Source organism: Lemur catta, chromosome 3, assembly GCF_020740605.2.
Source record: "Lemur catta isolate mLemCat1 chromosome 3, mLemCat1.pri, whole genome shotgun sequence".
Lineage (NCBI taxonomy): Eukaryota > Metazoa > Chordata > Mammalia > Primates > Lemuridae > Lemur > Lemur catta.
In genome coordinates, this window is record NC_059130.1 from 91,214,415 (window position 1) to 91,230,008 (window position 15,594).

At 51.0% G+C, this 15,594-nt stretch overlaps 1 long non-coding RNA gene across 1 annotated transcript; it reads right to left on the reverse strand.

Moving 5' to 3' along the window:
- Positions 1-349: 349 nt before the first annotated feature.
- Positions 350-9,476, reverse strand: LOC123634724. Its single transcript, XR_006733995.1, has 3 exons — positions 9,243-9,476; positions 1,086-1,268; positions 350-699 (listed from the first exon to the last, which is right to left on the reverse strand). It is a non-coding gene; the product is annotated as an uncharacterized LOC123634724 (long non-coding RNA).
- Positions 9,477-15,594: the final 6,118 nt, after the last annotated feature.

A 15,594-nucleotide genomic window follows, 5' to 3' on the forward strand; every position in this document is an offset into this window, starting at 1 on the left:
GAGCTTCGCTGGTCCTCTCGGGCAGAGATTGGGTGTGTCTGTGGGACTGTGAAGAGGCAGGTCCCTTGAGCTCTCCGTGAGCCTGTCTTAGCACCAGAGGTCACACTGTGGAGAGGGTTGGCTGCACAGGTACCATAGATCCAGCCAACAGGCTTGTACCTGAACAAGGACAAAGGGTCTCAGCCATCTAACTCTGAAGCTCCCCGAGTCTTCTGGGCCCTCGAGGGCCCTGGCAGAGCTCCTGGGCCTACTCTTGGCCCCTGTAACTGGGTAGAATTTACTCCTGGGCCCAGGCCTCCAGAGGATCCCAGATCCTTCTAGTTAACAGAGAAAGAGAGTAAACATCAAATAATAATAAAAACAATAGTTATTATTTTAATACCTATTCTCTCACATGTAAACACATCCAGCTAACAAAGCACCATCACAATCAGTATCTCATTTGACTTTCATCAGAAGCTGAGGGGACAGGTCGGAGGAGGTGCATATTATAAACTTCATTTCACAAATGAGTTGACTGAAGTCACACATCTGCTGAGGTGTCCTGATGGGCCCATTGCATCAACCTTCCAGGCTGGTAAGAGCACGGCATCCTTTTCCGGCGAAGATGGTGTCATGGATGTAAATAGCAATAAGCAGGTCCCACAGCCGAGATGGGTCACAGGAAGCGATGGTCTTGCCTCCCGTGTCCTCGGTGACCTGTGGGTAAGAAGGTGAGGCTGCAGCTGACTGACAGCCCTGTGGCTGGGGTCTGACTCAGCCCAGGCAAGAACCAGAGGCCGGGTCTCCGGCCCCCCACCCAGGGTTATTCCACTACACCTGCCTGACGCTGCCGCGGGCCAGGCCCTCCCCATTTCTGCAGCTTCCCTGTCAGTAGTAAGAGAGCGTGAGAGGGGAGGCCTCCTGGGCCCAGGCTGTTGCTGTGATCAACTCTGAGCTCAGGACGTGCAGGTGGCACATCAGAGCAGGAAGTCCCAGCTCCAGGGGGTAGGGTGGGCCCAGTGGGGGAGGCAGAGGGCGCTGAAGCCACCCCTGACCCACTTCAAGAGGCAAGGCCCACCCTCACCTCCCCACTTCCTCCTCACCAGCCGAGGGTCTCCTCTGCTTCCACATCTTGTTGACTTTTGAATTTACAAGGTGTGCTGGTTCCCAAGGCCCCGGGATGATTGCACCTCCGGATCCGCCTTAGGAAAGCATCCTCCTCACCCCGGCCCCGCCAGCAGCCGGGAGGTGGGGCTGGGGACGGGCAAGAGGGGCTCTCTCAGGGGCTGTGAAGAAATTAAAGAGGAAAATCACCAAAGAGAAGACAGAAGAGAGAAATCAAAGGTAAGTTCCATTCTGGAAAGGGAAGGGGGAGGGCCCACGTTCCACTTTACGGTCGTGTCTGAAACCCCCGGCTCCCCACCGGACTAACTCTGGTCGTCAGGGAAAGCCCGACGGGGTGAGGAGCTTTATGGTGTTTGCTCGGTTTATTGGCTCTGTGCAAGAGGATATGAGGGCCCAAGCGGTTCTCTGGAGATAGGACCCCTCAAGGAAAAGCCAAGATTTATGGTTTCCGGAAACCCTCAAGGTTACTGGGCTGGGCCGAGTCAGCTTTCCTTGGTTCCGGGGCTTTGAGGGAGGGAGGGCCGGCGGGTAAAGGAAAGTCCAGAATCACGGTGGGGACCCTTCCCCAAAAGACGTTACCTTCCATCGTCTCCCCTGACTCTGCGTGATGGTGATGGCCCTGGGACTTGGCCTTCATTTTCACCTGGGAGAGCTAGGGGCAGCCCCAGGTCAAACAGGAACTCGAATCCAGCTCCCTGGTTCCCACCCCGGGGCCCTCTCTCTCCGGGCTGTTTACACTAGAGTGGCCTTTAAGGCCCGATCAGGAAATACCCAAGTCAACCTGACTAAAAGAAAACAGTCTCTGACCTAGAGTCACCTCCGTGTCACCAGATGCAGGCCTAGGACAATAGCCACCCACCACTGCTCAGCGAGGTGGCCCAGGTGGCCCCCTGCATGAGCATGTGACCACACCAAGGGTGCTTGACCTTCGGGGAAACACTCCTGTGGACACTGGCCCTGGCCAAGTGGCTCTGGAAACAAACGTTTCGTTGACAACCCTACTTCACAGCATAAGAGGCTGGTTCCTGACATGGCCTTCCAGTCGTACATGGCCCCTGTTAGCAGGATAAATTTTATTTCTGGGCTTAATTAGGGGACATCCATAAATATTCATGCAGCAAAATGAGTCCTGGCTCACAAGTACAGCTGCTTCCCGCTTGGGGGAAATTAACATTGTTTTCCAGCCGTGAGTAATGAGGCTCCGCTGCTGGAGAGAGGAGCCTTTTCAACAGCCTCTCTAGGACAGAAAGCGAGAGCCACACTCGGGGGCACCCGCACCCTGCGGCGCCACCCCGGCCACGGCTGACCCCTCTGTGTTTCCCAGTGGGTGGCACAGCTGGGCTCCCCTGGGACTCAGTCCTGAAGGGAGCCTCCCCAGGGGACTCAGCGGAGCCGAAGATGCATGAGCCACAGAACAGGGTCAGCAAACCACAGTGCAAAGGCCAAATCCACCTGCCACCTGCTTTTGTAAATAGTTTTATTGGAACACATTTGTTTAGAAATGGCTACAACAGCAGAGTTGAGTGGTTGTGACACAGACCTTACGGCCGGCAAAGCCTGAAAGATTTACTCCCTGGTCCTTCACAGAAAATCTGCTGACTCCCCTGCGCTAGAACCATCTCAGCCCGGACGTTTGTTATTATTAATAAAAGTCCCACACGCTTGAATCCTCTGGAATCTTAGGAATATAGAATGCTTTTAAAGTCTCGTGGTCCTAGAACCTTCTGTGCACAGACTCTGCAACCAGAGTCCGATCTCAGCTCTACCACTTCCTTCGCTGTGTGACTGTGGGCAAGTTACTTCACTTCCTCTCTGCCTCAGTTTCTTCATCTATAAATTGGGGGTAGGAATAGTACCTATCTCATAGGGTTGTTGTGAAGGTTAAGTTAGTGAATATTTATAAAGCCCCTAGAAAAGTATCCAGCATAGGATAAGCATTAAATAAGTGTCTGTTAAATAAATAGATTTGATCTCCTGTAATTTCAGAATAACCTCCTATAAATTTTGGCCTGTAAGAATCTTACGATCTCTGCTGTGAGAGGGTGGGCGACCCCCCAAGTTTCTGACACTATCCTAATACTTTACGTGCATTATCTCATTTAATCTCTAAAACAACTCTTTGAAGTGGGAATTACTGGAGATTTTTTACATATGAGGAAATCGGAACTTTAAAAAGGTTAGGAAACTCCTCCTAGGTCACACAGGGACGAAATGCAAAACCAGAACTGGAGCCCAGGGGGCCTGACTCCAAAGCCCAGCTGTCAGATACTCTCGCCTCCCACCCACCGCCACAGTCCCTCCTCTGTACCTGTCATAGGGTCCTCCAGCCTCTGCAGGACACCTGCTGTGACAGGGCGCTCACACTACCCCTGGGCACAGCCTGCTCCACTGCTGGAGAGCTCACACCGGAATCTGCTCTTACATTCACCCTCATCTTGGTCCTAGTTTGGATTGCGTCTTCCCAGCTATGAAAAACCCAGGCGAACAGGGACATTTCCGGGGACATCTCCCAACTTGCTGGGAGCCATCAGCTGTCTGAACTTCAAGCATTTTCACACAACTAGACCTGTGTGGAAAGACTGAGCTCCATAGCTTTGGGCAAACCACTCCTCCAGGAAGCCCTCCCTGGTGCCAACGGCAGCGAGGCCCGCCGCTCTCAAGACTCTTGCCATTCCTGCTGGCAAGATGACACAAGAGCTGTGCCCTAGCTTCAGACTTGTAATAATATTCTTAGGACTCTCTAATCCTCATGTTCTTTCTCCTTGCTTCCAAGTGATCTAGTGTCTCCTACAGTCCCAGAGTGTAATGAAGCCCTCCTAAAGGAAATCTGACTTGTTCTAGGTTCCACAGGCAGCAACAGGAGGAAGACACTGATCAAGCGTCTATAGGCTAAGTGCTTTCATATACGTGTATGCCTTATTCCGCCGTCAAACACATACAAAATAAAGCCCTCAGGCAGGTATTTTTATGCCTGCCCGCCAGATGTGTAAACTATGGCTCAGGGCTGGGTGGCTGTCCTGGGGTGCGGGGCTGGACCCCAGGCCCGGGGGGCCGTGGATGAAACGCTCCTGCCCGACCTCAGCAGCGCCGGCAAGGCTCAGCACACATCCTCTCAGGGAGTGGAAAAGGAAACACTGGGCCCTTTTACAGGGTTTCCGTGTGCATGACGGGGAGCCCCCAAGGATGGCCGATCCGCCACGGATGGGAAGAACAGTTTATTTTTTCTGTGGGTCGCTCTGGAGCCTTTCAAAGGTGTGAAGTTCCATGGCCTGCAAAAGCTGATTCTCCTAGCCGTCCAGAGGGGGCCTACTGGGGCCCCAACGTCCCCCCAGGCCCACGGCCTGCAGGCCCGGCCCCTTCATGTGCCGCCCGCGGGAACTCCCTCCCGCGGGAACTCCCTCCGGCCCACCTGGCCTCTCCCGCATGGCTAAAAGGCTGCAGAGTGACAGGCCAGAAACTCGACTCCGATGTTTATGCACCAAACACAGAGACGGCCTTCCGGGATCTCCTCCACCATGCAGACCCTCTGCTACCTCGGGGAGAGGGTCCGCAGCCCACTCCCAGGCTCCCCGGACCACCACACTCACCTCTAGAGACTGGCCACAAGGAGGAGCATCCAGGCTGGTCTTGAAGCAAGGGAGAGTCTGGTTAGACACCAGGAAGAACTTTTCTGTCACTGAAGGGCATTCAGCTCAGAGAGAGAAGGGGAATCTCCTGAAGCGCTGTGGCACCTTGGTAAGGACCCTGTGCTCTTCTGTCTGAGCTTCCTTTACTCACTCGCACGACGAGGGAGGGTGAGACCACTTGATTCCCAAGCCCCGCTCCCCCTGGCTCTAACGGTGTTACAATTCTGAGGGTCCACAGCATGAGACAGGGTGCCAGACTCCACCAAACAATGTTTCCATCTCCAGAGTGCCAAGTGATCGGCTGTTTGGACAAGACCCAGCATTGTGTAGGTAAACTGATTGGTTGTTTCCTTATATAACAGCCAGGATGTTGCATGGTTACTTTGTAAAAACTGAACTGATGTTTTTCTGTTCTCCCTTCCCCACCTTCCTACCATTTTTACCACTGAACTGATGGTTTTGGCTGGACTGACCTGTTTTTTGGTCTAAACAGACCCATTGTTGGACCGAACCGACTGGCTGTTTGTCGGCAGTGATCAGTTGTGCATCCCACACAGTTGCTGTGGGCCGTCCTGGTGGGATGTTTTGGCTGAATGGACTGGTCTGGGCCCTGCGGTCCCACCAGCCACACTCCCCAACCTCACCTGCAACCCTGGCCTTCCCAAAGAGATCCAGTCCCAAACTGGTCAGGCATAAATTGCGCCCCAATCCACCATGCAAGGACTGAAGGTATTATCAGAGGTTTAAAACTGAGCTTCAAATCAAGAAGGGAGGAAGTCCGGATTGAGGACCCGGCCAACCAGCCAGTGCCTGTCGCCCCTCAGCCTTGCTGGGCTGCCCTGCCTGCCCGGTGTGCAGGGGGTTGGGCTGAGTCGCTGGCCCGTCCCTCCTCTGGCTAGGGGACCGCAGAGCCCCCAGCACAGCCCCCTCACTCGCCTCTTTAACTCACTTCCTTTCATCCCTGACAGGTCCACTAACTCTCAATGGGGCCATGGCAAGAGGGTCCTCACCCGCCTACCCCCAAGCCCTATTCACCCTGCCCACCCCTCCTTGGCCTTTCAGGCTCACAGTGAAAGGGACTTGTCCACAATCAGGGATTTGCCATTGTCCCCTTTGTCAAGGCTCTCCATTTCCTTCAGCCCCACCCCTCCCATCTCCAGAATCAGGAGGGGCAGCCCCCAGGGCTGCTGAAACGGCAGGGCACAATATACCCAACTCCCTCGTTCAGCATCAGGGCTGCGGCCTTGCGACTCTGTTTAGCAGCAATTTCTCCTGCCTCCATCCCCTCCCCACTTCACAGATGGGAAAACAGAGTCATGCAGTGGGTGAGGCCTCTGGACAGTCTGCCATTCCCTTAGCTCACTTTCACTCTCTGTTTCTTTCCTTATTTCCTTCGGAACTGAGGAGGCCACGACAGGCGCCTTTTGTGTTAACAATATGCCACATCACTGAAAACCGTGTACAATAGCTGCAGCTAGTAGTCTAGAAAGTTTGGGGTCGTGGTTTTGTTGAGTAGCATCGGAAATCAAAAGCTAGAGCCATGAAAACGGCAGTGTTTGGTTGAACGGCCTCTAAAACAAATAGAAACACTGGCCCGACTAATTTGAAATCCAACTCATAAAAAGGAAACAAAGCCAAATTGTTCTTTTCCTGTTTCTAATATTTTTGCTCCCATGTTTAGATTATTTAATCCAATTACCTATACCAGAGAGGAGCTCTGACTTGCCTAGAGGCACACAGCCCAGCCGGCAGGGTTTGCCTGTGTACCTGGGGCAACCGTCCTCCACCTCGCAGGCAAGCATTCCAGTCTGGGAAAAGAAATCTCGGCTACATCGAAATAGTATTCCTAGAACCAGTTGGGCGTTGCAGTTCGGTTTGCTGTGGGGCTCTGCAGTTTCTAAACTAAATGGCTTATTAAAAAAAGATTTGAAATTGTCAAAAGGGATTGCTTTCAGCGCTTTATCTGTGGAAAAACCGCCTGATCTCCTAGCATTTCTAACCCGAGCTGCTCCCTCTCAACGGGGGCACTTTGAGTGAACACGGGCTGGGAGGTTCTGCGTGGAAACTGAGCTAGAGAAAAGATCTTTTGAGGAAGACGGCCTTGTATGTCAGCGGTCACTGCCTGCGGTCACTTATGGTGCTTGAATAAAAAGCAGGAGGTTCCATATTTAAATTGTTTATCTTTGGCTAGTCCTTCTCCAGAGTTTTGGGATGAATTAACTCAGGAGGCAGTGTTTTCTAAATTACCAGGGTGACTCTGAAGCTGGCTTCATTTTGCGTTTGGTTTATTCCTAAACCGTTGTAATAGAATCCTGAGTGTTACTCTGCAGCTGATATCTGACCATCCCCTTCCACTGTGCTGTCCCTTGTGGGGATTTACGGCTGGGTGATGAGCCTCACATCCCTCTGAACCCCGATGAGGACATGGATAGCATCATGGACTCATCGCTGAGCCATCCTCATCAACCCAGCTTTAATCACCCCCAAGACTGATAACCATCGGAGGCTGTTAATTCCCAGCAAATTATCTAATCCACATGTTGTCCCATTTGTGTAAACCCTGGCCCATGAGGATCATAAAATAAATGAGCATGAAATGGTTTATAATTTCGAATCTCTTCTCACCTACATAGGCCAGGCTGCCAGATCCCAGCCTGTCATGCCTCCCGTCTCCTTCCAAGAAGGAATGGGCAGCACGGGTTCCTCCGGGGACCTGTTTGCTGCTGTTTCTAGGACAGAGACACCCCCGACCCACACATCTGCTCCCTCTCTCCTGCTGCCCTTCCCACACCCCAAAAGGACCAAAGCTTCATTTCACTGATACGTTAATCATTGAAATAGTTTTGTCCTGCAAGGCACAGGCATGGTGAATTAAGACGCTGGATGATTTGCAAAAAAGAAAAGCGAGCTGTCTATCCAAACACAGAGGGCTGGTAGGAATTCGTACTGATGAGAGGTGGGGCCAACAGGGAGGCAGAAAAGGAGGTGGGCAGCTCAGGGATGTAAGGAACGATAACAATAGACTGTGTTATCTAGACGTATGCACAGGGCTACCAAGGGTCCGAGTGTGTGCGTGTGTGCGCGTGTGTGTGTGTGTGTGTGTGTGTGTGTGTGTGTGAATAGGACTGGGCCAGGAGTGGAGCCGAATGACCTCTAAATCCCTTTTTGCCTCTGAAAATCTTCAAGGCTACGTCTAAAAGCCTGTAATTCCAAAATTCTGTAAGTCATAGGTCTGATACTTCTCTAACAAAACAGACACTCTCTGATTCTAATGTTCTGTGATTCTAAGAGTCTATAATCTAATGAGTCTGTAATTAGAAACTGCTAATATTCTCTAATTCTAGACTGTATGATTCTCTGATTCTACTCTTCCATGGAGCTAATATTCTGTGACTCTAAGATTCTATCATTCACTGTTTCCTTATTATCCTAACATTCCACCATTGTTGAGTTCTGTGATTGTCAGAGACCATGATTCTGTATTTCTATCAATTTATTCTTCTGTATTTCTAATGCTCTACAATTCTAGTATTCTAGAACTCTGTTTTCACAATCCTAAAATTCCATAATGCTAATGTTTTATGCTACTAAGAATCTAAAGCACTTATGTGATTCTATAAATTATTTTTTCGAGAATTCTAACAATCTTATGATTCTAACATTCCAGGTTTCTAAGATCCTACAATACAAAGTTACTTTTTATTCCATATTCTATATTTTGAAGACCTTATAATTCTGAGTCTTAGTTCTGTGATTCTAATGTATGCTATCATGATTCCAACATTGCTCATATTTTATGATTTCATTATTACAAAGTCACTTTATCAACAAAGTACAGGAATTAAGCCACAAGTGACAAGGAATCAAGGGACCTCCACAGCTGTCCTCTGAATCAAGCTGTAGCACATCCCGGGGCTGTGGATCTTTCCTTAGCAGCAAAGGAGCCCTGAACACGGCTGGTTTATCCGCCCGGGCTCCAGGAGCTGCCCAGACAGACAAAAGCATGGGGAGGTGGGGGCCGAGCCCGGGGTCAGGCTGAGTCAGCCCCCACGCCTCCAGGAGGCCCCTCTCAACAGCCAGGTTTCCAAACATCTGCCAGCATTTGGGTCCCGATTGCTGTCCTTTAAAAGTATCCCTCTCCCTTTCTTGTTCTCCATCAAGGGCTCCCATGACAATCATTTCAAGCAGCTAATGAGTTTCAGATGGGATTTGGGAGCCAGCGACCGATGGACGCTTGGGGAGGAGGGTTCTTAGGCTGAGTTCCATGGGCGGGGGAGGGGTGGGGGTGGGGGTCAGAAATAGGAATCGTTTGTAGCTGAGGTATTACTGGGGACAGGACCTGGAAAGGAGCCTGAGCCCCCTGGTCACTCTGCTTCCTCCTTCCTGCTCCCCAGTGCTTGTGCTCTCTCCCTCTTGATACAGAGACCTGCAATCCCTAACTCCTCACTCGATGAATTTCAACAAAATAAAGACTCAGAAGCACCTTGAGAAGAAGGTGTAGTTACTCACCTGCTAATAGAAGGGCCTTTGCAAAAAACCAAATAATCCTATAATCCTTGTCGAAATTTACATCTTCTGTGAATCTGCCCCCTTCCACGTGTGCAGGGGTAGGGCCAGAGTCTTGCCATCCGACTCTAATGTGTGCCACACTGCCTGGCCCGGAGTGTGGTTGGCTGTGGGGTCCGGGAAGACACGGGTCCCTGGGGCCACTGGTACCGCACCTGGGCAGCTCAGCAATCCTGCGGCTCCCTCCTCCCGGGCTGTTCTCTCCCTTTGGCTGGGGCTGACTCTGATCCAAAGGGCTTTCTCCCTCCCGCCCCAGGGGACACAGGGAGGCCAGAGGCTCAGAGGGTGTGTGTGGTGGAGGGGGGGGGCGGGAATCTCAGCCTTCATTTCTGAAGCATTTGGAGAGGCCAGGAGGCAGCCTGTGCCCAGAACCTGGCCAGGATTACACAGTGGGTTCTGCGGCGTTCTCGCTCCCTGGCTGCCCGGGGACTTCCGCTGCTTTCAAGGTCTAATTTAGGGACTCACTTAAATGAGCAGAACATTGAGAAAGACACACCAGTGCATTTCAGAGGAACTCACACACGCCACAGCCCGCGGAGGCCATTCCCGAGCAGGAACACGGGGAAAATTCTGCAACAGGATGTGTATGGTTTAGGGTTTGGAGGGGGTCTCTGCTGGCAAGAGAGACCAAACCTTATAATTAACTCTCCGTTTCCTTTAAGATATCAACAACAACAACCATGTTCTCCCCAGTTGCCTAAACAGGACAAATCCCCGGTTAAGCAGTTCCTGGTGGTCTGTGCTCACACATGTGCAGAGAGAGAAAAAATGCGGCTGGAAGCTGGCCTCCCGAGCCTCCCCGCAGCCGCCGCCTCCCTCTCCCCCGCTCGCAATTAGGGGTAATCTTTTGTTGCCTGGAAAGTGTAAAAATCGCCGGCTTTTCTTTTTGCATGCATAATATCCATTTCCCCTCCAAGTGCGTTATTTGGTTTGGGAATTACATCTATTTACAAGAGTAGATGTTGCACAAAGGTTGTGTTTATGTGGAAAATTATATCGGTGACACGGGCTGATTGGCATGTGGAGGCTGGGAGAGCAGGCTTCTCATCAGCTTGGAATAACAAAATGATTGTATTTTCAGCAAAGCTAATTGATCACATACCTCGCTGGGCTATCTGTTTACTCAAAGGCCATCCAGGCCCTGGGAAGGTGGAGAGGAGAGAGCCCCGGGGCAGTAGTCACCGCCAGGCCAGGCCGCTGAGCCAGCCAAGGGCTGAGGGTGTGGGGCAGAGACCAGGGGATGGCCCCGTCCTGGGTCGTGCATTGAGAGAGAGATGGGCTGACTCTGTTCTCCTTGCGGACACCAGGCTCAGACCGGACACGGGGGACTCTGTCCTTTCTCCCACCCACTGGCAGTTGGTGTGAGGCTCCGCAGGTATGGGGAAGGGCAAGTTGGAGTAGGAGCAGGAGCCACTGTAAAGAAAAGATGAGTTAATTCCCTTCCTCTCTTGCATTTGAAAAGCAATGGGCTTCTGAGCTGGTGCTGAGCTGGCTGCACTGGGCCTTCACTGTCCTTCTGCGCCTCTGTCTTGATGTGCCCAGAGGTCTAGATCAGGGGCAGCCTGGGACAGGGAGGCTGCATGGGACAGAGTGCACTGGAAACCTGAGCCCAACCCTCTCTGACACCCTGCCAGAACAGACCCTGCTCTCGCCTCTGCCTCTGCGGAAGGAGGTGCTGTCTTTAGGTTTATGGCCGGCATTCCTGGGCCCGGGATTACTGAGTGTGTGAGAGGTCTTCCTAGGAGATATTACCGCCCCCAAATTGACACACGTGGGCCAAAGAGCTGAAGCCACCTTAAAAAGCATGGAGTTAGAATTGTTATTTCCTCCCCAGGGTTAAAACTCCAGTTATGTAGGAGTAGAAAACAAAACAGTTGGATATAGTTAGGCAAGTATTTGAGTTGAAAATGACCAGTTATTTTAAAAAACAACTTGTTAGGAAATTAGTCAAGGAACTGATTAACTAACTTACCAGTCATTTTGCAAACAGGAAGTCCCTTTGAAAACTACTGGTTAAAAATAATCTGACTCCCTCCCCCTATATTATGAAGATAGCTGGTTATTTTGCAAACTTCCAGCTGGAGTTAGTCACACTATCAGTTATTCTTTACAAACAGCTAGACACAAGCACCAGTGCCTGGTTTGGTTTCTCTTCCCATTATTGATCAATTTCAGATTTAGTTACATTTTCCTAAAGCAAAGATTAAAAAATATGCGGGGATAATCAATAATGGTTCCTTATTGACTTCCTAGAGAAATCCTAAAATCCTCAGAGACCACTGAACCCAATAACTTTGTTTTATAAGTGGGGAAACTGAGGCCTAGAATATTTTAGTCTTTGCTGCTGATCCCTGCTGGTGACATCTGAGCCAGCTTTGTGTATTATTTTGGGGTCCTGGGATCAGGTGATGCTCAATAAACTTCAGGTGTTTTTCCTCCAAGCTCAGGCATAAAGTTTTTCACCTCTACCCAAGTCTGAGCCATATAAGTCTGAATCTGGAATATTTTGGATATTGTTGTAATAACCTGGTAGCGCCGTGTATGTGTGTTTGTGTATGTGTGTGTTTGTCCACCACAGCATTTCAAAATCTCTGGCTCTTCCAAAAGACAAGCAGTTTATTAATGCAGCACTCTCCAGATTGTTTTTTAAATTGGAAACATTTTGCAACGAAAGAACATTAATAAAACCTGAATCCAAATCAAACTTCTCTGTGTATGTTATTTTTACTCTGCAGTCAAAAGCTTTTATTAGATTTAAAACTTTCATTGTGCTTATCTCTGGCTGTATAATGTTCTACAATAAAAAAAAAAATAATCCAGTGACTCTGAAGTCTGGCAAAATAATATACTTTCTTGGATGTCTCTGTGTGTTGCCAATTAGCTTTGCCGTGAACACAGCCCCCATCCATCACCCGCCTCTGGGTGGCTGTAACAGAGACCTAATTTGTTTCATATGCCCCACGCTCTCTGAGCCATTCACCAGCGCCTCCAACCTGCTGAGGAGCAGCCTGGCCAGAGGAGAGATGAATGACACAAAAACCCCGAGACAAGCCGGGGGACCTCTTATCAGAGACGGGCTCAGCTCTGCTGGCCCAGTGGGAAAAGGGAAACCCCAGCCCTCCGTGCCTGCAGTGCCTTCCACCCTCCTCCCACCCCTTCCTCTTTCCCCTTCACCCCTTCTCCCCGTTCACGACCCCAAAGACCCAGGACTCACGGGAGGCGAGGCCTTGAGTGGAGAGTGGAAAACTCAGCCTTCTCTTCCAGCTTCCCAGGGCTGGCTGCTGTCCTCTCCCCTCTCTGCCCGGTTCCCACCCCCTCCCACCTACTCCTTTTACAAGGCCGACTTTTAAACCTCCAGTTCCCTAGGAATTTTATGAATGCTCAGCACAAGCCAAAATAAACTCGTAAAGAAAAAGTTTCTAAAGAAGGTCATAGACCCGTACGACAAGTGCTAAGCGGTAAATACAAAAGTTCTCGGGGTCACTGGGAGCGGTGGTCTGGGCGGTGGAAGGTTGGGGTCGATAGAAGAGGATAAAGAGTGAAGGCTTCCTTCTCTGTCTGAATCCTAGACCCACAGAGTCTTTATTACTATTGTTATTTTTACAAAGCCCTACAGTTTAAGCCCTCATTTTATTGGTGCTGTAGCCCAGAGAGGTGGAGGGATTTATCCAAAGTCACACAGCAAGCTGGCCTGTTCAGTGCTATTACTCCCAGTCTGGAGCCCTCCCTCTCTGTGATACTGACACCATGAGGAAAGGAAACGAGGGGACCTCAGGGTCACGGAGCTGCCTGTTAGAACTCTCTAGAGCAGTGCTGTCCAACAGAACTTTCATGACGATAGAGATGTGCTGCCCCGTGCAGTAGGCACATGGCACATGTGGCTATTAAATTAAATAAAATTTAAAATTCAATCATACCAGGGCTACTGTATTGGATGGAGCATGCATTACACATTTCTATCTCTGTAGAAAGTTCTACCGGACAGCGCTGCTCTAAGGGTCAGCATCCTTAGACCCCAAGACACACCTGTGGTCACGGCACAAGACGGCACCTTCCTCTGGGCGTCCGTCGCCCCCAGCACCTCCTCTACCCTCATCGTGACCCTCGCCACTCAATCGTCAATGACATGTCCTGTCTGCCTCGCCTGCCTGAATACGGCCACCTTGGGGGCTAGAGTCCCGTCTCTCTTCTCCCTTCACCCCATAGTGTCCAGCACAAGGCAGATTCTCAATGAAGACTTAGAATCTTAGAGTTGAAAAGGGCCTTAAAGGGAGTTTGACTGAAGGGCTTCCAGGGCAGAGCAAGCCCTGCAGCCCCCCAGAGGTGCCCACCCACCTACCGTTTTCACACCTCCAGGGACAGAGACCTCACTCCCTCTCCAGGCAGCCGAGTCCCTTTCTGAGTGGCTAGGATTATTAGAAGACACTTTCTAAAATCTGGCTGAAATCTCCCTGCTGGCATCCCTCACTCTGGCTCTGCCCTCTGGTGTCTCACAATATTAATTTTGCTTTTCTTTCCATGTAATGACCTTCAAAGAGCTAAACATAGTCCAGTTTCCCCGGTTCCTCTTCAAACATGGAGCTCGTCACTGAATGCCTAATTTTAAATGCGGACTGATCAGCAGAAAATAGCAGATACCAACCTCCCTCGATCTAGAGACTATTCTCCTGCTAATGCCACCCAGGCTTTTAGCAACTCCATCGCTCCATGGGCTCCTCCTGGGTTTGGGTTGTGTGAACTGCCCAGGCCATATGCATGGCCCCTGCTGTGCACGGGGTGGATATGGCCTCTGCCAGTATCAGTCTTTGATCTGGGCGTGCAGGGGCACCACTCCTACCCCACACTTTGGAGAGCCATCCTCAAAAATTTCTAAATCCCTCTTGAATGCCTGGGATTGCGCAGAGCTAGCAGTGTCATGCAGGTCGGATGCTGTTAGCCTAAACCGAGACTTGTGTAGGATATGGTCTGTTTCTCCTTTTCAGGGCTTTTTCCAAACCTCTACTTCATGCATGGGGTCAACCGAGGCCCCGAGGAGCTCTAGGCTTAACTTCTGTGGGCTTGTGCTGGAGCTCCGTGGCCAGGCCCTGGTCCCAGTAGAGCAGTCTGAGCAATGGATCACTTCCACTGGCCAGGGTGGTATTTGTTTTGTGGGTGACCATGAAATTGGGTCTCTGGAATAATGCTGACATACTGATTTTAGGTGACTCACAAATTGTTTCTAGAGACAGGGTCCACACACAGCCTAGAGGCAGTCCTTGTCCCTGTGCTCACAATCCAGTGGAAGAAACGGTCTACTCTACAGGGTCAGGAGAAAAGAACTGCTGTGTGAGCCCAGAAGAAAGGGCCTGGAGGGCTTCCTAGAGGCAGTGATATCTAAGCTGGGCCTAAAGAATGATCTAGGAAAAAGAGGGAAGGCGGAATTCCAGGCAGATAAAACTGTGTGTAGAAAGGTATCTGCACGTGATTCAGTCTGGTTGTGTATGCTCAGGCAGATCGCTTAGCTTTTTGGAACCCCACTTTCCTTGTCTGTAAAGCAGAGAGAACAGTACCACATCCCAAGGCTGGGCCTTCATTCAGTCATTCAAAGAATGTCCAGGGACCCTTACTAAGCCAGGCCCTGTGCAGGTGCCAGGGGCATCCAAAGAGCGAGGCAAGCACCTGCTCTCAGGAGCTCCGCGCGGTGGCAAGGCAGCAGCAGGGGCTGTCACGGTGAGTGGGCCCCGCTCCCCAAGACCCCACAGAGGGCCAGGTTGGCTCTGACTGGGGCAGGAGGGGCAGTTTCACTTAATCCCAATCCCTAAGGAAGGCTTAGTGAGAGATATCAGGGCTGAGAAGATGGGAAGGGCCTTCCCGTAGCGGGAACAATCCGTGCAAAGGCGGAGAGGTCTGAGAAGGCCTGAGATAGTCGGGCCTGGGGAGCGGGCCCTACGCCTGCCTGCGGGGTGTGGTGTGCATATTGATCGTGGCTGGAATTTGAGGCTAGAGCCTGAAAGGCCTTGAGTGCCCTTTCTCACTGGGTGGTATTGAGTGCTGGAGGGTTTTAAGCCCAAGAGTCATACAGTCAGATGTTCAGTTTAGAGAGATTCTCTGGAGGCCAGCGTGGAGGCTGGACGGACAAACGAGAGGCTGGAGGTTGAGAAAGCAAGGAGGCTGGCAGGACATCCAGATGAGCGATGAGGAGGCCATCACCCAGGGAAGGCCCACACAGGATGCAGAATTGTCAGGAACTTGGCGATTGGTGGATGTGTGTGGTAAGGGAGAGGTGGGGCCCAGAATGACTCAGGAGTGTCGTGTG